The sequence below is a fragment of the Triturus cristatus genome, chromosome 8 (assembly GCF_964204655.1).
Source record: "Triturus cristatus chromosome 8, aTriCri1.1, whole genome shotgun sequence".
NCBI classification, from domain to species: domain Eukaryota; kingdom Metazoa; phylum Chordata; class Amphibia; order Caudata; family Salamandridae; genus Triturus; species Triturus cristatus.
Genome location: NC_140591.1, coordinates 1621771595 through 1621796276, shown reverse-complemented (window position 1 = coordinate 1621796276; position 24682 = coordinate 1621771595). Strand labels below are relative to the sequence as shown.

The 24682-nt window shown below is 30.9% G+C and overlaps 16 non-coding genes across 16 annotated transcripts; all 16 read left to right on the top strand.

Moving 5' to 3' along the window:
• The first annotated feature begins 340 nt into the window (after positions 1-340).
• On the top strand, positions 341-414 carry TRNAT-AGU (transfer RNA threonine (anticodon AGU)). Its single transcript has one exon. It is a non-coding gene; the product is annotated as a tRNA-Thr (tRNA).
• A 1588-nt stretch (positions 415-2002) lies between these two features.
• On the top strand, positions 2003-2076 carry TRNAT-CGU (transfer RNA threonine (anticodon CGU)). Its single transcript has one exon. It is a non-coding gene; the product is annotated as a tRNA-Thr (tRNA).
• A 434-nt stretch (positions 2077-2510) lies between these two features.
• TRNAT-AGU (transfer RNA threonine (anticodon AGU)) lies at positions 2511-2584 on the top strand. Its single transcript has one exon. It is a non-coding gene; the product is annotated as a tRNA-Thr (tRNA).
• A 438-nt stretch (positions 2585-3022) lies between these two features.
• Positions 3023-3095, top strand: TRNAT-CGU (transfer RNA threonine (anticodon CGU)). The gene has a single exon. It is a non-coding gene; the product is annotated as a tRNA-Thr (tRNA).
• Positions 3096-4171: 1076 nt separating this feature from the next.
• Positions 4172-4244, top strand: TRNAT-CGU (transfer RNA threonine (anticodon CGU)). Its single transcript has one exon. It is a non-coding gene; the product is annotated as a tRNA-Thr (tRNA).
• Positions 4245-8256: 4012 nt separating this feature from the next.
• On the top strand, positions 8257-8329 carry TRNAT-CGU (transfer RNA threonine (anticodon CGU)). The gene has a single exon. It is a non-coding gene; the product is annotated as a tRNA-Thr (tRNA).
• A 1453-nt stretch (positions 8330-9782) lies between these two features.
• On the top strand, positions 9783-9856 carry TRNAT-AGU (transfer RNA threonine (anticodon AGU)). Its single transcript has one exon. It is a non-coding gene; the product is annotated as a tRNA-Thr (tRNA).
• A 1588-nt stretch (positions 9857-11444) lies between these two features.
• TRNAT-CGU (transfer RNA threonine (anticodon CGU)) lies at positions 11445-11518 on the top strand. Its single transcript has one exon. It is a non-coding gene; the product is annotated as a tRNA-Thr (tRNA).
• Positions 11519-12971: 1453 nt separating this feature from the next.
• On the top strand, positions 12972-13045 carry TRNAT-AGU (transfer RNA threonine (anticodon AGU)). The gene has a single exon. It is a non-coding gene; the product is annotated as a tRNA-Thr (tRNA).
• Positions 13046-13483: 438 nt separating this feature from the next.
• TRNAT-CGU (transfer RNA threonine (anticodon CGU)) lies at positions 13484-13556 on the top strand. Its single transcript has one exon. It is a non-coding gene; the product is annotated as a tRNA-Thr (tRNA).
• Positions 13557-14632: 1076 nt separating this feature from the next.
• On the top strand, positions 14633-14705 carry TRNAT-CGU (transfer RNA threonine (anticodon CGU)). The gene has a single exon. It is a non-coding gene; the product is annotated as a tRNA-Thr (tRNA).
• A 1076-nt stretch (positions 14706-15781) lies between these two features.
• TRNAT-CGU (transfer RNA threonine (anticodon CGU)) lies at positions 15782-15854 on the top strand. Its single transcript has one exon. It is a non-coding gene; the product is annotated as a tRNA-Thr (tRNA).
• Positions 15855-16800: 946 nt separating this feature from the next.
• On the top strand, positions 16801-16873 carry TRNAT-CGU (transfer RNA threonine (anticodon CGU)). The gene has a single exon. It is a non-coding gene; the product is annotated as a tRNA-Thr (tRNA).
• Positions 16874-19987: 3114 nt separating this feature from the next.
• TRNAT-CGU (transfer RNA threonine (anticodon CGU)) lies at positions 19988-20060 on the top strand. Its single transcript has one exon. It is a non-coding gene; the product is annotated as a tRNA-Thr (tRNA).
• A 946-nt stretch (positions 20061-21006) lies between these two features.
• TRNAT-CGU (transfer RNA threonine (anticodon CGU)) lies at positions 21007-21079 on the top strand. Its single transcript has one exon. It is a non-coding gene; the product is annotated as a tRNA-Thr (tRNA).
• A 945-nt stretch (positions 21080-22024) lies between these two features.
• TRNAT-CGU (transfer RNA threonine (anticodon CGU)) lies at positions 22025-22097 on the top strand. Its single transcript has one exon. It is a non-coding gene; the product is annotated as a tRNA-Thr (tRNA).
• Positions 22098-24682: the final 2585 nt, after the last annotated feature.

Sequence of the window (24682 nt, the reverse complement as noted above, 5' to 3'; positions counted from 1 at the left end):
GTCATCTTAAATTGAAAAACAAAAAAACGTGGTATTGTGAAGATTTTCAAAGTAATTCTTTGAATGAAAAAGGGAAAAAAGAGTGACAAAGAGCAAAATAGAGATAAAAAATCATTCTAGAGTTAAATTCAAGTAATAAATTCTTAAAGTAGGCATGATTAAAACATTTATGAACAAGATAAGCAATATATCAATGAGGTGTTTATGAATAGGATCAGTATCCTCGTCTAAAGTAGTTGAGTAGAGTGTTTTCTGAACTGAGAAATGTTTATGAAAGTGAAAAACTTAGGATTCTCATGAACACCAAATGGCAAACTGTTCCTTAAAGCATTTTCAAGAGGGTGCTGTGGCTTAGCTGGTTAAAGCGCCTGTCTAGTAAACAGGAGATCCTGAGTTCAAATCTCAGCAGTGCCTTGCTTTCCTCATTCTTAAATAAAAAAATATTTTCATTAATTCGTCCTGCGATTCAATTAAATTAGAAAAGTCTGATTTATCTTTCGGTTGAACAGATCATCTTAAACCTAATAAAAACTGAAAGTGTTTTCAATATTATCGTAAAAATACTGTGATTGCAAAAATCAAAAAAGTATTTCAATGAGCAAGAGGCAGATGAAATATGACCCTAGATTTGAGCAATATTGATGAATATATGTAAAACACTTATTTATAAACTATTCAAAATATGGGATTGAGTTTAAAATGTGTTCTTTTTTAATACAACATAGCTATTCTTGTTTACAGATTAGGAATCCTTGCTTGTTTAACATTAGAATACATATTAAGACACTTTAACACAGGCACAGAATAGATCACCAATACTAAATTAATGATCCCTTATATATCACTAAAGTAGGTGCTGTGGCTAAGTGGTTAAAGTGTATGTCTCGTAAACAGGAAATCCTGAGTTCAAATCTCAGCAGCACCTTATTATTGGTCCTTACATGTAAAAATAATTTTCATCACGCAAATGTTTAATACATTTTAAAAAGAAAAGTGTTGTTCTGTGAACATTAGAATGGGTCATCTTAAATTGAAAAACAAAAAAACGTGGTATTGTGAAGATTTTCAAAGTAATTCTTTGAATGAAAAAGGGAAAAAAGAGTGACAAAGAGCAAAATAGAGATAAAAAATCATTCTAGAGTTGAATTCAAGTAATAAATTCTTAAAGTAGGCATGATTAAAACATTTATGAACAAGATAAGCAATATATCAATGAGGTGTTTATGAATAGGATCAGTATCCTCGTCTAAAGTAGTTGAGTAGAGTGTTTTCTGAACTGAGAAATGTTTATGAAAGTGAAAAACTTAGGATTCTCTTGAACACCATATGGCAAACTGTTCCTTAAAGCATTTTCAAGAGGGTGCTGTGGCTTAGCTGGTTAAAGCGCCTGTCTAGTAAACAGGAGATCCTGAGTTCAAATCGCAGCAGTGCCTTGCTTTCCTCATTCTTAAATAAAAAACCTATTTTCATTAATTCGTCCTGCGATTCAATTAAATTAGAAAAGTCTGATTTATCTTTCGGTTGAACAGATCATCTTAAACCTAATAAAAACTGAAAGTGTTTTCAATATTATCATTCTTAAATAAAAAACAATTTTCATTAATTCGTCCTGCGATTCAATTAAATTAGAAAAGTCTGATTTATCTTTCGGTTGAACAGATCATCTTAAACCTAATAAAAACTGAAAGTGTTTTCAATATTATAGTAACAATACTGTGATTGCAAAATCAAAAAGGTATTTCAATGAGCAAGAGGCAGATGAAATATAACCCTAGATTTGAGCAATATTGATAAATATATGTAAAACACTTATTTATGAACTATTCAAAATATGGGATTGAGTTTAAAATGTATTCTTTTTTAATACAACATAGCTATTCTTGTTTACAGATTAGGAATCCTTGCTTGTTTAACATTAGAATACATATTAAGACACTTTAACACAGGCACAGAATGTGATCACCAATACTAAATTAATGATCCCTTCTATATCACTAAAGTAGGTGCTGTGGCTAAGTGGTTAAAGTGCCTGTCTCGTAAAACAGGAAATCCTGAGTTCAAATCTCAGCAGCACCTTATTATTGGTCCTTACATGTAAAAATAATTTTCATCACGCAAATGTTTAATACATTTTAAGAAGAAAAGTGTTGTTCTGTGAACATTAGAATGGGTCATCTTAAATTGAAAAACTAAAAAACGTGGTATTGTGAAGATTTTCAAAGTAATGCTTTGAATGAAAAAGGGAAAAAAGAGTGACAAAGAGCAAAATAGAGATAAAAAATCATTCTAGAGTTGAATTCAAGTAATGCATTCTTAAAGAAGGCATGATTAAAACATTTATGAACAAGATAAGCAATATATCAATGAGGTGTTTATGAATAGGATCAGTATCCTCGTCTAAAGTAGTTGAGTAGAGCGTTTTCTGAACTGAGAAATGATTATGAAAGTGAAAAACTCAGGATTCTCTTGAACACCATATGGCAAACTGTTCCTTAAAGCATTTTCAAGAAGGTGCTGTGGCTTAGCTGGTTAAAGCGCCTGTCTAGTAAACAGGAGATCCTGAGTTCAAATCTCAGCAGTGCCTTGCTTTCCTCATTCTTAAATAAAAAATTATTTTCATTAATTCGTCCTGCGATTCAATTAAATTAGAAAAGTCTGATTTATCTTTCGGTTGAACAGATCATCTTAAACCTAATAAAAACTGAAAGTGTTTTCAATATTATAGTAACAATACTGTGATTGCAAAAATCAAAAAGGTATTTCAATGAGCAAGAGGCAGATGAAATATGACCCTAGATTTGAGCAATATTGATGAATATATGTAAAACACTTATTTATAAACTATTCAAAATATGGGATTGAGTTTAAAATGTGTTCTTTTTTAATACAACATAGCTATTCTTGTTTACAGATTAGGAATCCTTGCTTGTTTAACATTAGAATACATATTAAGACACTTTAACACAGGCACAGAATAGATCACCAATACTAAATTAATGATCCCTTATATATCACTAAAGTAGGTGCTGTGGCTAAGTGGTTAAAGTGCCTGTCTCGTAAACAGGAAATCCTGAGTTCAAATCTCAGCAGCACCTTATTATTGGTCCTTACATGTAAAAATAATTTTCATCACGCAAATGTTTAATACATTTTAAAAAGAAAAGTGTTGTTCTGTGAACATTAGAATGGGTCATCTTAAATTGAAAAACAAAAAAACGTGGTATTGTGAAGATTTTCAAAGTAATTCTTTGAATGAAAAAGGGAAAAAAGAGTGACAAAGAGCAAAATAGAGATAAAAAATCATTCTAGAGTTGAATTCAAGTAATAAATTCTTAAAGTAGGCATGATTAAAACATTTATGAACAAAATAAGCAATATATCAATGAGGTGTTTATGAATAGGATCAGTATCCTCGTCTAAAGTAGTTGAGTAGAGTGTTTTCTGAACTGAGAAATGTTTATGAAAGTGATAAACTTAGGATTCTCTTGAACACCATATGGCAAACTGTTCCTTAAAGCATTTTCAAGAGGGTGCTGTGGCTTAGCTGGTTAAAGCGCCTGTCTAGTAAACAGGAGATCCTGAGTTCAAATCGCAGCAGTGCCTTGCTTTCCTCATTCTTAAATAAAAAACTATTTTCATTAATTCGTCCTGCGATTCAATTAAATTAGAAAAGTCTGATTTATCTTTCGGTTGAACAGATCATCTTAAACCTAATAAAAACTGAAAGTGTTTTCAATATTATCATTCTTAAATAAAAAACTATTTTCATTAATTCGTCCTGCGATTCAATTAAATTAGAAAAGTCTGATTTATCTTTCGGTTGAACAGATCATCTTAAACCTAATAAAAACTGAAAGTGTTTTCAATATTATAGTAACAATACTGTGATTGCAAAATCAAAAAGGTATTTCAATGAGCAAGAGGCAGATGAAGTATAACCCTAGATTTGAGCAATATTGATGAATATATGTAAAACACTTATTTATGAACTATTCAAAATATGGGATTGAGTTTAAAATGTGTTCTTTTTTAATACAACATAGCTATTCTTGTTTACAGATTAGGAATCCTTGCTTGTTTAACATTAGAATACATATTAAGACACTTTAACACAGGCACAGAATTTGATCACCAATACTAAATTAATGATCCCTTCTATATCACTAAAGTAGGTGCTGTGGCTAAGTGGTTAAAGTGCCTGTCTCGTAAACAGGAAATCCTGAGTTCAAATCTCAGCAGCACCTTATTATTGGTCCTTACATGTAAAAATAATTTTCATCACGCAAATGTTTAATACATTTTAAAAAGAAAAGTGTTGTTCTGTGAACATTAGAATGGGTCATCTTAAATTGAAAAACTAAAAAACGTGGTAGTGTGAAGATTTTCAAAGTAATGCTTTGAATGAAAAAGGGAAAAAAGAGTGACAAAGAGCAAAATAGAGATAAAAAATCATTCTAGAGTTGAATTCAAGTAATGCATTCTTAAAGAAGGCATGATTAAAACATTTATGAACAAGATAAGCAATATATCAATGAGGTGTTTATGAATAGGATCAGTATCCTCGTCTAAAGTAGTTGAGTAGAGCGTTTTCTGAACTGAGAAATGATTATGAAAGTGAAAAACTCAGGATTCTCTTGAACACCATATGGCAAACTGTTCCTTAAAGCATTTTCAAGACGGTGCTGTGGCTTAGCTGGTTAAAGCACCTGTCTAGTAAACAGGAGATCCTGAGTTCAAATTTCAGCAGTGCCTTGCTTTCCTCATTCTTAAATAAAAAATTATTTTCATTAAGTCGTCCTGCGATTCAATTAAATTAGAAAAGTCTGATTTATCTTTCGGTTGAACAGATCATCTTAAACCGAATAAAAACTGAAAGTGTTTTCAATATTATAGTAACAATACTGTGATTGCAAAAATCAAAAAGGTATTTCAATGAGCAAGAGGCAGATGAAATATGACCCTAGATTTGAGCAATATTGATGAATATATGTAAAACACTTATTTATAAACTATTCAAAATATGGGATTGAGTTTAAAATGTGTTCTTTTTTAATACAACATAGCTATTCTTGTTTACAGATTAGGAATCCTTGCTTGTTTAACATTAGAATACATATTAAGACACTTTAACACAGGCACAGAATTTGATCACCAATACTAAATTAATGATCTCTTCTGTTTCACTAAAGTAGGTACAGTGGCTAAGTGGTTAAAGCGCCTGTCTCGTAAACAGGAAATCCTGACTTCAAATCTCAGCAGCACCTTATTATTGGTCCTTACATGTAAAAATAATTTTCATCACGTAAATGTTTAATACATTTTAAAAAGAAAAGTGTTGTTCTGTGAACATCAGAATGGGTCATCTTAAATTGAAAAACTAAAAAACGTGGTATTGTGAAGATTTTCAAAGTAATGCTTTGAATGAAAAAGGGAAAAAAGAGTGACAAAGAGCAAAATAGAGATAAAAAATCATTCTAGAGTTGAAATCAAGTAATGCATTCTTAAAGAAGGCATAATTAAAACATTTATGAACAGGATAAGCAATATATCGATGAGGTGTTTATCAATAGGATCAGTATCCTTATCTGAAGTAGTTGAGTAGAGCGTTTTCTGAACTGAGAAATTATTATGAAAGTGAAAAACTCAGGATTCTCTTGAACACCATATGGCAAACTGTTCCTTAAAGCATTTTCAAGAGGGTGCTGTGGCTTAGCTGGTTAAAGCGCCTGTCTAGTAAACAGGCGATCCTGAGTTCAAATTTCAGCAGTGCCTTGCTTTCCTCATTCTTAAATAAAAAATTATTTTCATTAAGTCGTCCTGCGATTCAATTAAATTAGAAAAGTCTGATTTATCTTTCGGTTGAACAGATCATCTTAAACCAAATAAAAACTGAAAGTGTTTTCAATATTATAGTAACAATACTGTGATTGCAAAAATCAAAAAGGTATTTCAATGAGCAAGAGGCAGATGAAATATGACCCTAGATTTGAGCAATATTGATGAGTATATGTAAAACACTTATTTATAAACTATTCAAAATATGGGATTGAGTTTAAAATGTGTTCTTTTTTAATACAACATAGCTATTCTTGTTTACAAATTAGGAATCCTTGCTTGTTTAACATTAGAATACATATTAAGACACTTTAACACAGGCACAGAATTTGATCACCAATACTAAATTAATGATCTCTTCTGTTTCACTAAAGTAGGTGCAGTGGCTAAGTGGTTAAAGTGCCTGTCTCGTAAACAGGAAATCCTGACTTCAAATCTCAGCAGCACCTTATTATTGGTCCTTACATGTAAAAATAATTTTCATCACGTAAATGTTTAATACATTTTAAAAAGAAAAGTGTTGTTCTGTGAACATCAGAATGGGTCATCTTAAATTGAAAAACTAAAAAACGTGGTATTGTGAAGATTTTCAAAGTAATGCTTTGAATGAAAAAGGGAAAAAAGAGTGACAAAGAGCAAAATAGAGATAAAAAATCATTCTAGAGTTGAAATCAAGTAATGCATTCTTAAAGAAGGCATAATTAAAACATTTATGAACAGGATAAGCAATATATCGATGAGGTGTTTATCAATAGGATCAGTATCCTCATCTAAAGTAGTTGAGTAGAGCGTTTTCTGAACTGAGAAATTATTATGAAAGTGAAAAACTCAGGATTCTCTTGAACACCATATGGCAAACTGTTCCTTAAAGCATTTTCAAGAGGGTCCTGTGGCTTAGCTGGTTAAAGCGCCTGTCTAGTAAACAGGAGATCCTGAGTTCAAATCTCAGCAGTGCCTTGCTTTCCTCATTCTTCAATAAAAAACTATTTTCATTAATTCGTCCTGCGATTCAATTAAATTAGAAAAGTCTGATTTATCTTTCGGTTGAACAGATCATCTTAAATCTAATAAAAACTGAAAGTGTTTTCAACACTTTCAATATTATAGTAACAATACTGTGATTGCAAAATCAAAAAGGTATTTCAATGAGCAAGAGGCAGATGAAATATAACCCTAGATTTGAGCAATATTGATGAATATATGTAAAACACTTATTTATGAACTATTCAAAATATGGGATTGAGTTTAAAATGTGTTCTTTTTTAATACAACATAGCTATTCTTGTTTACAGATTAGGAATCCTTGCTTGTTTAACATTAGAATACATATTAAGACACTTTAACACAGGCACAGAATAGATCACCAATACTAAATTAATGATCCCTTCTATATCACTAAAGTAGGTGCTGTGGCTAAGTGGTTAAAGTGCCTGTCTTGTAAACAGGAAATTCTGATTTCAAATCTCAGCAGCACCTTATTATTGGTCCTTACATGTAAAAATAATTTTCATCACGCAAATGTTTAATACATTTTAAAACGAAAAGTGTTGTTCTGTGAACATTAGAAAGGGTCATCTTAAATTGAAAAACAAAAAAAAGTGGTATTGTGAAGATTTTCAAAGTAATTCTTTGAATGAAAAAGGGAAAAAAGAGTGACAAAGAGCAAAATAGAGATAAAAAATCATTCTAGAGTTGAATTCAAGTAATAAATTATTAAAGTAGGCATGATTAAAACATTTATGAACAAGATAAGCAATATATCAATGAGGTGTTTATGAATAGGATCAGTATCCTCGTCTAAAGTAGTTGAGTAGAGTGTTTTCTGAACTGAGAAATGTTTATGAAAGTGAAAAACTCAGGATTCTCTTGAACACCATATGGCAAACTGTTCCTTAAAGCATTTTCAAGAGGGTGCTGTGGCTTAGCTGGTTAAAGCGCCTGTCTAGTAAACAGGAGATCCTGAGTTCAAATCGCAGCAGTGCCTTGCTTTCCTCATTCTTAAATAAAAAACTATTTTCATTAATTCGTCCTGCGATTAAATTAAATTAGAAAAGTCTGATTTATCTTTCGGTTGAACAGATCATCTTAAACCTAATAAAAACTGAAAGTGTTTTCAATATTACAGTAACAATACTGTGATTGCAAAATCAAAAAGTTATTTCAATGAGCAAGAGGCAGATGAAATATGACCCTAGATTTGAGCAATATTGATGAATATATGTAAAACACTTATTTATGAACTATTCAAAATATGGGATTGAGTTTAAAATGTGTTCTTTTGCAATACAAAATAGCTATTATTTTTACAGATTAGGAATCCTTGCTTGTTTAACATTAGAATACATATGAAGACACTTTAACACAGGCACAGAATTTGATCACCAATACTAAATTAATGATCCCTTCTATATCACTAAAGTAGGTGCTGTGGCTAAGTGGTTAAAGTGCCTGTCTCGTAAACAGGAAATCCTGAGTTCAAATCTCAGTAGCACCTTATTATTGGTCCTTACATGTAAAAATAATTTTCATCACGCAAATGTTTAATACATTTTAAAAAGAAAAGTGTTGTTCTGTGAACATTAGAATGGGTCATCTTAAATTGAAAAACTAAAAAACGTGGTATTGTGAAGATTTTCAAAGTAATGCTTTGAATGAAAAAGGGAAAAAAGAGTGACAAAGAGCAAAATAGAGATAAAAAATCATTCTAGAGTTGAATTCAAGTAATGCATTCTTAAAGAAGGCATGATTAAAACATTTATGAACAAGATAAGCAATATATCAATGAGGTGTTTATGAATAGGATCAGTATCCTCGTTTAAAGTAGTTGAGTAGAGCGTTTTCTGAACTGAGAAATGATTATGAAAGTGAAAAACTCAGGATTCTCTTGAACACCATATGGCAAACTGTTCCTTAAAGCATTTTCAAGACGGTGCAGTGGCTTAGCTGGTTAAAGCGCCTGTCTAGTAAACAGGAGATCCTGATTTCAAATCTCAGCAGTGCCTTGCTTTCCTCATTCTTAAATAAAAAATTATTTTCATTAAGTCGTCCTGCGATTCAATTAAATTAGAAAAGTCTGATTTATCTTTCGGTTGAACAGATCATCTTAAACCTAATAAAAAATGAAAGTGTTTTCAATATTATAGTAACAATACTGTGATTGCAAAAATCAAAAAGGTATTTCAATGAGCAAGAGGCAGATGAAATATGACCCTAGATTTGAGCAATATTGATGAATATATGTAAAACACTTATTTATAAACTATTCAAAATATGGGATTGAGTTTAAAATGTGTTCTTTTTTAATACAACATAGCTATTCTTGTTTACAGATTAGGAATCCTTGCTTGTTTAACATTAGAATACATATTAAGACACTTTAACACAGGCACAGAATAGATCACCAATACTAAATTAATGATCCCTTATATATCACTAAAGTAGGTGCTGTGGCTAAGTGGTTAAAGTGCCTGTCTCGTAAACAGGAAATCCAGAGTTCAAATCTCAGCAGCACCTTATTATTGGTCCTTACATGTAAAAATAATTTTCATCACGCAAATGTTTAATACATTTTAAAAAGAAAAGTGTTGTTCTGTGAACATTAGAATGGGTCATCTTAAATTGAAAAACAAAAAAACGTGGTATTGTGAAGATTTTCAAAGTAATTCTTTGAATGAAAAAGGGAAAAAAGAGTGACAAAGAGCAAAATAGAGATAAAAAATCATTCTAGAGTTAAATTCAAGTAATAAATTCTTAAAGTAGGCATGATTAAAACATTTATGAACAAGATAAGCAATATATCAATGAGGTGTTTATGAATAGGATCAGTATCCTCGTCTAAAGTAGTTGAGTAGAGTGTTTTCTGAACTGAGAAATGTTTATGAAAGTGAAAAACTTAGGATTCTCTTGAACACCAAATGGCAAACTGTTCCTTAAAGCATTTTCAAGAGGGTGCTGTGGCTTAGCTGGTTAAAGCGCCTGTCTAGTAAACAGGAGATCCTGAGTTCAAATCTCAGCAGTGCCTTGCTTTCCTCATTCTTAAATAAAAAAATATTTTCATTAATTCGTCCTGCGATTCAATTAAATTAGAAAAGTCTGATTTATCTTTCGGTTGAACAGATCATCTTAAACCTAATAAAAACTGAAAGTGTTTTCAATATTATCGTAAAAATACTGTGATTGCAAAAATCAAAAAAGTATTTCAATGAGCAAGAGGCAGATGAAATATGACCCTAGATTTGAGCAATATTGATGAATATATGTAAAACACTTATTTATAAACTATTCAAAATATGGGATTGAGTTTAAAATGTGTTCTTTTTTAATACAACATAGCTATTCTTGTTTACAGATTAGGAATCCTTGCTTGTTTAACATTAGAATACATATTAAGACACTTTAACACAGGCACAGAATAGATCACCAATACTAAATTAATGATCCCTTATATATCACTAAAGTAGGTGCTGTGGCTAAGTGGTTAAAGTGTATGTCTCGTAAACAGGAAATCCTGAGTTCAAATCTCAGCCGCACCTTATTATTGGTCCTTACATGTAAAAATAATTTTCATCACGCAAATGTTTAATACATTTTAAAAAGAAAAGTGTTGTTCTGTGAACATTAGAATGGGTCATCTTAAATTGAAAAACAAAAAAACGTGGTATTGTGAAGATTTTCAAAGTAATTCTTTGAATGAAAAAGGGAAAAAAGAGTGACAAAGAGCAAAATAGAGATAAAAAATCATTCTAGAGTTGAATTCAAGTAATAAATTCTTAAAGTAGGCATGATTAAAACATTTATGAACAAGATAAGCAATATATCAATGAGGTGTTTATGAATAGGATCAGTATCCTCGTCTAAAGTAGTTGAGTAGAGTGTTTTCTGAACTGAGAAATGTTTATGAAAGTGAAAAACTTAGGATTCTCTTGAACACCATATGGCAAACTGTTCCTTAAAGCATTTTCAAGAGGGTGCTGTGGCTTAGCTGGTTAAAGCGCCTGTCTAGTAAACAGGAGATCCTGAGTTCAAATCGCAGCAGTGCCTTGCTTTCCTCATTCTTAAATAAAAAACCTATTTTCATTAATTCGTCCTGCGATTCAATTAAATTAGAAAAGTCTGATTTATCTTTCGGTTGAACAGATCATCTTAAACCTAATAAAAACTGAAAGTGTTTTCAATATTATCATTCTTAAATAAAAAACAATTTTCATTAATTCGTCCTGCGATTCAATTAAATTAGAAAAGTCTGATTTATCTTTCGGTTGAACAGATCATCTTAAACCTAATAAAAACTGAAAGTGTTTTCAATATTATAGTAACAATACTGTGATTGCAAAATCAAAAAGGTATTTCAATGAGCAAGAGGCAGATGAAATATAACCCTACATTTGAGCAATATTGATAAATATATGTAAAACACTTATTTATGAACTATTCAAAATATGGGATTGAGTTTAAAATGTGTTCTTTTTTAATACAACATAGCTATTCTTGTTTACAGATTAGGAATCCTTGCTTGTTTAACATTAGAATACATATTAAGACACTTTAACACAGGCACAGAATTTGATCACCAATACTAAATTAATGATCCCTTCTATATCACTAAAGTAGGTGCTGTGGCTAAGTGGTTAAAGTGCCTGTCTCGTAAAACAGGAAATCCTGAGTTCAAATCTCAGCAGCACCTTATTATTGGTCCTTACATGTAAAAATAATTTTCATCACGCAAATGTTTAATACATTTTAAAAAGAAAAGTGTTGTTCTGTGAACATTAGAATGGGTCATCTTAAATTGAAAAACTAAAAAACGTGGTAGTGTGAAGATTTTCAAAGTAATGCTTTGAATGAAAAAGGGAAAAAAGAGTGACAAAGAGCAAAATAGAGATAAAAAATCATTCTAGAGTTGAATTCAAGTAATACATTCTTAAAGAAGGCATGATTAAAACATTTATGAACAAGATAAGCAATATATCAATGAGGTGTTTATGAATAGGATCAGTATCCTCGTCTAAAGTAGTTGAGTAGAGCGTTTTCTGAACTGAGAAATGATTATGAAAGAGAAAAACTCAGGATTCTCTTGAACACCATATGGCAAACTGTTCCTTAAAGCATTTTCAAGACGGTGCTGTGGCTTAGCTGGTTAAAGCACCTGTCTAGTAAACAGGAGATCCTGAGTTCAAATTTCAGCAGTGCCTTGCTTTCCTCATTCTCAAATAAAAACTTATTTTCATTAAGTCGTCCTGCGATTCAATTAAATTAGAAAAGTCTGATTTATCTTTCGGTTGAACAGATCATTTTAAACCGAATAAAAACTGAAAGTGTTTTCAATATTATAGTAACAATACTGTGATTGCAAAAATCAAAAAGGTATTTCAATGAGCAAGAGGCAGATGAAATATGACCCTAGATTTGAGCAATATTGATGAATATATGTAAAACACTTATTTATAAACTATTCAAAATATGGGATTGAGTTTAAAATGTGTTCTTTTTTAATACAACATAGCTATTCTTGTTTACAGATTAGGAATCCTTGCTTGTTTAACATTAGAATACATATTAAGACACTTTAACACAGGCACAGAATAGATCACCAATACTAAATTAATGATCCCTTCTATATCACTAAAGTAGGTGCTGTGGCTAAGTGGTTAAAGTGCCTGTCTTGTAAACAGGAAATTCTGATTTCAAATCTCAGCAGCACCCTATTATTGGTGCTTACATGTAAAAATAATTTTCATCACGCAAATGTTTAATACATTTTAAGAAGAAAAGTGTTGTTCTGTGAACATTAGAATGGGTCATCTTAAATTGAAAAACTAAAAAACGTGGTATTGTGAAGATTTTCAAAGTAATGCTTTGAATGAAAAAGGGAAAAAAGAGTGACAAAGAGCAAAATAGAGATAAAAAATCATTCTAGAGTTGAATTCAAGTAATGCATTCTTAAAGAAGGCATGATTAAAACATTTATGAACAAGATAAGCAATATATCAATGAGGTGTTTATGAATAGGATCAGTATCCTCGTCTAAAGTAGTTGAGTAGAGCGTTTTCTGAACTGAGAAATGATTATGAAAGTGAAAAACTCAGGATTCTCTTGAACACCATATGGCAAACTGTTCCTTAAAGCATTTTCAAGAAGGTGCTGTGGCTTAGCTGGTTAAAGCGCCTGTCTAGTAAACAGGAGATCCTGAGTTCAAATCTCAGCAGTGCCTTGCTTTCCTCATTCTTAAATAAAAAATTATTTTCATTAATTCGTCCTGCGATTCAATTAAATTAGAAAAGTCTGATTTATCTTTCGGTTGAACAGATCATCTTAAACCTAATAAAAACTGAAAGTGTTTTCAATATTATAGTAACAATACTGTGATTGCAAAAATCAAAAAGGTATTTCAATGAGCAAGAGGCAGATGAAATATGACCCTAGATTTGAGCAATATTGATGAATATATGTAAAACACTTATTTATAAACTATTCAAAATATGGGATTGAGTTTAAAATGTGTTCTTTTTTAATACAACATAGCTATTCTTGTTTACAGATTAGGAATCCTTGCTTGTTTAACATTAGAATACATATTAAGACACTTTAACACAGGCACAGAATAGATCACCAATACTAAATTAATGATCCCTTATATATCACTAAAGTAGGTGCTGTGGCTAAGTGGTTAAAGTGCCTGTCTCGTAAACAGGAAATCCTGAGTTCAAATCTCAGCAGCACCTTATTATTGGTCCTTACATGTAAAAATAATTTTCATCACGCAAATGTTTAATACATTTTAAAAAGAAAAGTGTTGTTCTGTGAACATTAGAATGGGTCATCTTAAATTGAAAAACAAAAAAACGTGGTATTGTGAAGATTTTCAAAGTAATTCTTTGAATGAAAAAGGGAAAAAAGAGTGACAAAGAGCAAAATAGAGATAAAAAATCATTCTAGAGTTGAATTCAAGTAATAAATTCTTAAAGTAGGCATGATTAAAACATTTATGAACAAAATAAGCAATATATCAATGAGGTGTTTATGAATAGGATCAGTATCCTCGTCTAAAGTAGTTGAGTAGAGTGTTTTCTGAACTGAGAAATGTTTATGAAAGTGATAAACTTAGGATTCTCTTGAACACCATATGGCAAACTGTTCCTTAAAGCATTTTCAAGAGGGTGCTGTGGCTTAGCTGGTTAAAGCGCCTGTCTAGTAAACAGGAGATCCTGAGTTCAAATCGCAGCAGTGCCTTGCTTTCCTCATTCTTAAATAAAAAACTATTTTCATTAATTCGTCCTGCGATTCAATTAAATTAGAAAAGTCTGATTTATCTTTCGGTTGAACAGATCATCTTAAACCTAATAAAAACTGAAAGTGTTTTCAATATTATCATTCTTAAATAAAAAACTATTTTCATTAATTCGTCCTGCGATTCAATTAAATTAGAAAAGTCTGATTTATCTTTCGGTTGAACAGATCATCTTAAACCTAATAAAAACTGAAAGTGTTTTCAATATTATAGTAACGATACTGTGATTGCAAAAATCAAAAAGGTATTTCAATGAGCAAGAGGCAGATGAAATATGACCCTAGATTTGAGCAATATTGATGAATATATGTAAAACACTTATTTATAAACTATTCAAAATATGGGATTGAGTTTAAAATGTGTTCTTTTTTAATACAACATAGCTATTCTTGTTTACAGATTAGGAATCCTTGCTTGTTTAACATTAGAATACATATTAAGACACTTTAACACAGGCACAGAATAGATCACCAATACTAAATTAATGATCCCTTATATATCACTAAAGTAGGTGCTGTGGCTAAGTGGTTAAAGTGCCTGTCTCGTAAACAGGAAATCCTGAGTTCAAATCTCAGCAGCACCTTATTATTGGTCCTTACATGTAAAAATAATTTTCATCACGCAAATGTTTAATACATTTTAAAAAGAAAAGTGTTGTTCTGTGAACATTAGAATGGGTCATCTTAAATTGAAAAACAAAAAAACGTGGTATTGTGAAGATTTTCAAAGTAATTCTTTGAATGAAAAAGGGAAAAAAGAGTGACAAAGAGCAAAATAGAGATAAAAAATCATTCTAGAGTTGAATTCAAGTAATACATTCTTAAAGTAGGCATGATTAAAACATTTATGAACAAGATAAGCAATATATCAATGAGGTGTTTATGAATAGGATCAGTATCCTCGTCTAAAGTAGTTGAGTAGAGTGTTTTCTGAACTGAGAAATGTTTATGAAAGTGAAAAACTTAGGATTCTCTTGAACACCATATGGCAAACTGTTCCTTAAAGCATTTTCAAGAGGTTGCTGTGGCTCAGCTGGTTAAAGCGCCTGTCTAGTAAACAGGAGATCCTGAGTTCAAATCGCAGCAGTGCCTTGCTTTCCTCATTCTTAAATAAAAAACTATTTTCATTAATTCTTCCTGCGATTCAATTAAATTAGAAAAGTCTGATTTATCTTTCGGTTGAACAGATCATCTTAAACCTAATAAAAACTGAAAGTGTTTTCAATATTATCATTCTTAAATAAAAAACTATTTTCATTAATTCGTCCTGCGATTCAATTAAATTAGAAAAGTCTGATTTATCTTTCGGTTGAACAGATCATCTTAAACCTAATAAAAACTGAAAGTGTTTTCAATATTATAGTAACAATACTGTGATTGCAAAATCAAAAAGGTATTTCAATGAGCAAGAGGCAGATGAAATATAACCCTAGATTTGAGCAATATTGATGAATATATGTAAAACACTTATTTATGAACTATTCAAAATATGGGATTGAGTTTAAAATGTGTTCTTTTTTAATACAACATAGCTATTCTTGTTTACAGATTAGGAATCCTTGCTTGTTTAACATTAGAATACATATTAAGACACTTTAACACAGGCACAGAATTTGATCACCAATACTAAATTAATGATCCCTTCTATATCACTAAAGTAGGTGCTGTGGCTAAGTGGTTAAAGTGCCTGTCTCGTAAACAGGAAATCCTGAGTTCAAATCTCAGCAGCACCTTATTATTGGTCCTTACATGTAAAAATAATTTTCATCACGCAAATGTTTAATACATTTTAAAAAGAAAAGTGTTGTTCTGTGAACATTAGAATGGGTCATCTTAAATTGAAAAACTAAAAAACGTGGTAGTGTGAAGATTTTCAAAGTAATGCTTTGAATGAAAAAGGGAAAAAAGAGTGACAAAGAGCAAAATATAGATAAAAAATCATTCTAGATTTGAATTCAAGTAATGCATTCTTAAAGAAGGCATGATTAAAACATGTATGAACAAGATAAGCAATATATCAATGAGGTGTTTATGAATAGGATCAGTATCCTCGTCTAAAGTAGTTGAGTAGAGCGTTTTCTGAACTGAGAAATGATTATGAAAGTGAAAAACTCAGGATTCTCTTGAACACCATATGGCAAACTGTTCCTTAAAGCATTTTCAAGACGGTGCTGTGGCTTAGCTGGTTAAAGCACCTGTCTAGTAAACAGGAGATCCTGAGTTCAAATTTCAGCAGTGCCTTGCTTTCCTCATTCTTAAATAAAAAATTATTTTCATTAAGTCGTCCTGCGATTCAATTAAATTAGAAAAGTCTGATTTATCTTTCGGTTGAACAGATCATCTTAAACCTAATAAAAACTGAAAGTGTTTTCAATATTATAGTAACAATACTGTGATTGCAAAAATCAAAAAGGTATTTCAATGAGCAAGAGGCAGATGAAATATGACCCTAGATTTGAGCAATATTGATGAATATATGTAAAACACTTATTTATAAACTATTCAAAATATGGGATTGAGTTTAAAATGTGTTCTTTTTTAATACAACATAGCTATTCTTGTTTACAGATTAGGAATCCTTGCTTGTTTAACATTAGAATACATATTAAGACACTTTAACACAGGCAAAGAATAGATCACCAATACTAAATTAATGATCCCTTATATATCACTAAAGTAGGTGCTGTGGCTAAGTGGTTAAAGTGCCTGTCTCGTATACAGGCAATCCTGAGTTCAAATCTCAGCAGCACCTTATTATTGGTCCTTACATGTAAAAATAATTTTCATCACGCAAATGTTTAATACATTTTAAAAAGAAAAGTGTTGTTCTGTGAACATTAGAATGGGTCATCTTAAATTGAAAAACAAAAAAACTTGGTATTGTGAAGATTTTCAAAGTAATTCTTTGAATGAAAAAGGGAAAAAAGAGTGACAAAGAGCAAAATAGAGATAAAAAATCATTCTAGAGTTGAATTCAAGTAATACATTCTTAAAGTAGGCATGATTAAAACATTTATGAACAAGATAAGCAATATATCAATGAGGTGTTTATGAATAGGATCAGTATCCTCGTCTAAAGTAGTTGAGTAGAGTGTTTTCTGAACTGAGAAATGTTTATGAAAGTGAAAAACTTAGGATTCTCTTGAACACCATATGGCAAACTGTTCCTTCAAGCATTTTCAAGAGGGTGCTGTGGCTTAGCTGGTTAAAGCGCCTGTCTAGTAAACAGGAGATCCTGAGTTCAAATCGCAGCAGTGCCTTGCTTTCCTCATTCTTAAATAAAAAACTATTTTCATTAATTCGTCCTGCGATTCAATTAAATTAGAAAAGTCTGATTTATCTTTCGGTTGAACAGATCATCTTAAACCTAATAAAAACTGAAAGTGTTTTCAATATTATCATTCTTAAATAAAAAACTATTTTCATTAATTCGTCCTGCGATTCAATTAAATTAGAAAAGTCTGATTTATCTTTCGGTTGAACAGATCATCTTAAACCTAATAAAAACTGAAAGTGTTTTCAATATTATAGTAACAATACTGTGATTGCAAAATCAAAAAGGTATTTCAATGAGCAAGAGGCAGATGAAATATAACCCTAGATTTGAGCAATATTGATGAATATATGTAAAACACTTATTTATGAACTATTCAAAATATGGGATTGAGTTTAAAATGTGTTCTTTTTTAATACAACATAGCTATTCTTGTTTACAGATTAGGAATCCTTGCTTGTTTAACATTAGAATACATATTAAGACACTTTAACACAGGCACAGAATTTGATCACCAATACTAAATTAATGATCCCTTCCATATCACTAAAGTAGGTGCTGTGGCTAAGTGGTTAATGTGCCTGTCTCGTAAACAGGAAATCCTGAGTTCAAATCTCAGCAGCACCTTATTATTGGTCCTTACATGTAAAAATAATTTTCATCACGCAAATGTTTAATAAATTTTAAAAAGAAAAGTGTTGTTCTGTGAACATTAGAATGGGTCATCTTAAATTGAAAAACTAAAAAACGTGGTAGTGTGAAGATTTTCAAAGTAATGCTTTGAATGAAAAAGGGAAAAAAGAGTGACAAAGAGCAACATAGAGATAAAAAATCATTCTAGAGTTGAATTCAAGTAATGCATTCTTAAAGAAGGCATGATTAAAACATTTATGAACAAGATAAGCAATATATCAATGAGGTGTTTATGAATAGGATCAGTATCCTCGTCTAAAGTAGTTGAGTAGAGCGTTTTCTGAACTGAGAAATGATTATGAAAGTGAAAAACTCAGGATTCTCTTGAACACCATATGGCAAACTGTTCCTTAAAGCATTTTCAAGAAGGTGCTGTGGCTTATCTGGTTAAAGCGCCTGTCTAGTAAACAGGAGATCCTGAGTTCAAATCTCAGCAGTGCCTTGCTTTCCTCATTCTTAAATAAAAAATTATTTTCATTAATTCGTCCTGCGATTCAATTAAATTAGAAAAGTCTGATTTATCTTTCGGTTGAACAGATCATCTTAAACCGAATAAAAACTGAAAGTGTTTTCAATATTATAGTAACAATACTGTGATTGCAAAAATCAAAAAGGTATTTCAATGAGCAAGAGGCAGATGAAATATGACCCTAGATTTGAGCAATATTGATGAATATATGTAAAACACTTATTTATAAACTATTCAAAATATGGGATTGAGTTTAAAATGTGTTCTTTTTTAATACAACATAGCTATTCTTGTTTACAGATTAGGAATCCTTGCTTGTTTAACATTAGAATACATATTAAGACACTTTAACACAGGCACAGAATAGATCACCAATACTAAATTAATGATCCCTTCTATATCACTAAAGTAGGTGCTGTGGCTAAGTGGTTAAAGTGCCTGTCTTGTAAACAGGAAATTCTGAGTTCAAATCTCAGCAGTACCTTATTATTGGTCCTTACATGTAAAAATAATTTTCATCACGCAAATGTTTAATACATTTTAAAAAGAAAAGTGTTGTTCTGTGAACATTAGAATCGGTCATCTTAAATTGAAAAACTAAAAAACGTGGTATTGTGAAGATTTTCAAAGTAATGCTTTGAATGAAAAAGTTAAAAAAGAGTGACAAAGAGCAAAATAGAGATAAAAAATCATTCTAGAGTTGAATTCAAGTAATGCATTCTTAAAGAAGGCATGATTAAAACATTTATGAACAAGATAAGCAATATATCAATGAGGTGTTTATGAATAGGATCAGTATCCTCGTCTAAAGTAGTTGAGTAGAGCGTTTTCTGAACTGAGAAATGATTATGAAAGTGAAAAACTCAGGATTCTCTTGAACACCATATGGCAAACTGTTCCTTAAAGCATTTTCAAGAAGGTGCTGTGGCTTATCTGGTTAAAGCGCCTGTCTAGTAAACAGGAGATCCTGAGTTCAAATCTCAGCAGTGCCTTGCTTTCCTCATTCTTAAATAAAAAATTATTTTCATTAATTCGTCCTGCGATTCAATTAAATTAGAAAAGTCTGATTTATCTTTCGGTTGAACAGATCATCTTAAACCTAATAAAAACTGAAAGTGTTTTCAATATTATAGTAACGATACTGTGATTGCAAAAATCAAAAAGGTATTTCAATGAGCAAGAGGCAGATGAAATATGACCCTAGATTTGAGCAATATTGATGAATATATGTAAAACACTTATTTATAAACTATTCAAAATATGGGATTGAGTTTAAAATGTGTTCTTTTTTAATACAACATAGCTATTCTTGTTTACAGATTAGGAATCCTTGCTTGTTTAACATTAGAATACATATTAAGACACTTTAACACAGGCACAGAATAGATCACCAATACTAAATTAATGATCCCTTATATATCACTAAAGTAGGTGCTGTGGCTAAGTGGTTAAAGTGCCTGTCTCGTAAACAGGAAATCCTGAGTTCAAATCTCAGCAGCACCTTATTATTGGTCCTTACATGTAAAAATAATTTTCATCACGCAAATGTTTAATACATTTTAAAAAGAAAAGTGTTGTTCTGTGAACATTAGAATGGGTCATCTTAAATTGAAAAACTAAAAAACGTGGTATTGTGAAGATTTTCAAAGTAATGCTTTGAATGAAAAAGGGAAAAAAGAGTGACAAAGAGCAAAATAGAGATAAAAAATCATTCTAGAGTTGAATTCAAGTAATGCATTCTTAAAGAAGGCATGATTAAAACATTTATGAACAAGATAAGCAATATATCAACGAGGTGTTTATGAATAGGATCAGTATCCTCGTCTAAAGTAGTTGAGTAAAGAGTTTTCTGAACTGAGAAATGATTATGAAAGTGAAAAACTCAGGATTCTCTTGAACACCATATGGCAAACTGTTCCTTAAAGCATTTTCAAGACGGTGCTGTGGCTTAGCTGGTTAAAGCGCCTGTCTAATAAACAGGAGATCCTGAGTTCAAATCTCAGCAGTGCCTTGCTTTCCTCATTCTTAAATAAAAAATTATTTTCATTAAGTCGTCCTGCGATTCAATTAAATTAGAAAAGTCTGATTTATCTTTCGGTTGAACAGATCATCTTAAACCGAATAAAAACTGAAAGTGTTTTCAGTATTATAGTAACAATACTGTGATTGCAAAAATCAAAAAGGTATTTCAATGAGCAAGAGGCAGATGAAATATGACCCTAGATTTGAGCAATATTGATGAATATATGTAAAACACTTATTTATAAACTATTCAAAATATGGGATTGAGTTTAAAATGTGTTCTTTTTTAATACAACATAGCTATTCTTGTTTACAGATTAGGAATCCTTGCTTGTTTAACATTAGAATACATATTAAGACACTTTAACACAGGTACAGAATAGATCACCAATACTAAATTAATGATCCCTTCTATATCACTAAAGTAGGTGCTGTGGCTAAGTGGTTAAAGCGTCTGTCTCGTAAACAGGAAATCCTGAGTTCAAATCTCAGCAGCACCTTATTATTGGTCCTTACATGTAAAAATAATTTTCATCACACAAATGTTTAATACATTTTAAAAAGAAAAGTGTTGTTCTGTGAACATTAGAATGGGTCATCTTAAATTGAAAAACAAAAAAACTTGGTATTGGGAAAATTTTCAAAGTAATGCTTTGAATAAAAAAGGGGAAAAAGAGTGACAAAGAGCAAAATAGAGATAAAAAATCATTCTAGAGTTGAAATCAAGTAATGCATTCTTAAAGAAGGCATAATTAAAACATTTATGAACAGGATAAGCAATATATCAATGAGGTGTTTATCAATAGGATCACTATCCTCGTCTAAAGTAGTTGAGTAGAGCATTTTCTGAACTGAGAAATGATTATGAAAGTGAAAAACTCAGGATTCTCTTGAACACCATATGGCAAACTGTTCCTTAAAGCATTTTCAAGAGGGTGCTGTGGCTTAGCTGGTTAAAGCGGCTGTCTAGTAAACAGGAGATCCTGAGTTCAAATCGCAGCAGTCCCTTGCTTTCCTCATTCTTAAATAAAAACTATTTTCATTAATTCGTCCTGTGATTCAATTAAATTAGAAAAGTCTGATTTATCTTTCGGTTGAACAGATCATCTTAAACCTAATAAAAACTGAAAGTGTTTTCAATATTACAGTAACAATACTGTGATTGCAAAATCATAAAGTTATTTCAATGAGCAAGAGGCAGATGAAGTATAACCCTAGATTTGAGCAATATTGATGAATATATGTAAAACACTTATTTATGAACTATTCAAAATATGGGATTGAGTTTAAAATGTGTTCTTTTTTAATACAACATAGCTATTCTTGTTTACAGATTAGAAATCCTTGCTTGTTTAACATTAGAATACATATTAAGACACTTTAACACAGGCACATAATTTGATCACCAATACTAAATTAATGATCCCTTCTATATCACTAAAGTAGGTGCTGTGGCTAAGTGGTTAAAGCGCCTGTCTCGTAAACAGGAAATCCTGAGTTCAAATCTCAGCAGCACCTTATTATTGGTCCTTACATGTAAAAATAATTTTCATCACGCAAATGTTTAATACATTTTAAAAAGAAAAGTGTTGTTCTGTGAACATTAGAATGGGTCATCTTAAATTGAAAAACAAAAAAACTTGGTATTGTGAAAATTTTCAAAGTAATGCTTTGAATAAAAAAGGGGAAAAAGAGTGACAAAGAGCAAAATAGAGATAAAAAATCATTCTAGAGTTGAATTCAAGTGATGCATTCTTAAAGAAGGCATGATTAAAACATTTATGAACAAGATAAGCAATATATCAATGAGGTGTTTATGAATAGGATCAGTATCCTCATCTAAAGTAGTTGAGTAGAGCGTTTTCTGAACTGAGAAATGATTATGAAATTGAAAAACTCAGGATTCTCTTGAACACCATATGGCAAACTGTTTCTTAAAGCATTTTCAAGAGGGTGCTATGGCTTAGCTGGTTAAAGCGCCTGTCTAGTAAACAGGAAATCCTGAGTTCAAATCTCAGCAGTGCCTTGCTTTCCTCATTCTTAAATAAAAAACTATTTTCATTAATTCTTCCTGCGATTCAATTAAATTAGAAAAGTCTGATTTATCTTTTGGTTGAACTGATCATCTTAAACCTAATAAAAACTGAAAGTGTTTTCAATATTATAGTAACAATACTGTGATTGCAAAATCAAAAAGGTATTTCAATGAGCAAGAGGCAGATGAAATATAACCCTAGATTTGAGCAATATTGATGAATATATGCAAAACACTTATTTATAAACTATTCAAAATATGGGATTGAGTTTAAAATGTGTTCTTTTTTAATACAACATAGCTATTCTTGTTTACAGATTAGGAATCCTTGCTTGTTTAACATTAGAATACATATTAAGACACTTTAACACAGGCACAGAATTTGATCACCAATACTAAATTAATGATCCCTTCTGTATCACTAAAGTAGGTGCTGTGGCTAAGTGCTCAAAGCGCCTGTCTTGTAAACAGGAAATCCTGAGTTCAAATCTCAGCAGCACCTTATTATTGGTCCTTACATGTAAAAATAATTTTCATCACGCAAATGTTGAATACATTTTAAAAAGAAAAGTGTTGTTCTGTGAACATTAGAATGGGTCATCTTAAATTGAAAAACCAAAAAACGTGGTATTGTGAAGATTTTCAAAGTAATGCTTTGAATGAAAAAGGGAAAAAAGAGTGACAAAGAGCAAAATAGAGATAAAAAATCATTCTAGAGTTAAAATCAAGTAATGCATTCTTAAAGAAGGCATAATTTAAACATTTATGAACAGGATAAGCAATATATCAATGAGGTGTTTATCAATAGGATCAGTATCCTCGTCTAAAGTAGTTGAGTAGAGCGTTTTCTGAACTGAGAAATGATTATGAAAGTGAAAAACTCAGGATTCTCTTGAACACCATATGGCAAACTGTTTCTTAAAGCATTTTCATGAGGGTGCTATGGCTTAGCTGGTTAAAGTGCCTGTCTAGTAAACAGGAAATCCTGAGTTCAAATCTCAGCAGTGCCTTGCTTTCCTCATTCTTAAATAAAAAATTATTTTCATGAAGTCGTCCTGCGATTCAATTAAATTAGAAAAGTCTGATTTATCTTTCGGTTGAACAGATCATCTTAAACCTAATAAAAACTGAAAGTGTTATCAATATTATAGTAACAATAATGTGATTGCAAAATCAAAAAGGTATTTCAATGAGCAAGAGGCAGATGAAGTATAACCCTAGATTTGAGCAATATTGATGAATATATGTAAAACACTTATTTATGAACTATTCAAAATATGGGATTGAGTTTAAAATGTGTTCTTTTTTAATACAACATAGCTATTCTTGTTTACAGATTAGGAATCCTTGCTTGTTTAACATTAGAATACATATTAAGACACTTTAACACAGGCACAGAATTTGATCACCAATACTAAATTAATGATCCCTTCTGTATCACTAAAGTAGGTGCTGTGGCTAAGTGCTCAAAGCGCCTGTCTTGTAAACAGGAAATCCTGAGTTCAAATCTCAGCAGCACCTTATTATTGGTCCTTACATGTAAAAATAATTTTCATCACACAAATGTTTAATACATTTTAAAAAGAAAAGTGTTCTGTGAACATTAGAAAGGGTCATCTTAAATTGAAAAACAAAAAAACGTGGTATTGTGAAGATTTTCAAAGTAATGCTTTGAATGAAAAAGGGAAAAAAGAGTGACAAAGAGCAAAATAGAGATAAAAAATTCATTCTAGAGTTAAAATCAAGTAATGCATTCTTAAAGAAGGCATAATTTAAACATTTATGAACAGGATAAGCAATATATCAATGAGGTGTTTATCAATAGGATCAGTATCCTCGTCTAAAGTAGTTGAGTAGAGCGTTTTCTGAACTGAGAAATGATTATGAAAGTGAAAAACTCAGGATTCCCTTGAACACCATATGGCAAACTGTTTCTTAAAGCATTTTCATGAGGGTGCTATGGCTTAGCTGGTTAAAGTGCCTGTCTAGTAAACAGGAAATCCTGAGTTCAAATCTCAGCAGTGCCTTGCTTTCCTCATTCTTCAATAAAAAACTATTTTCATTATTT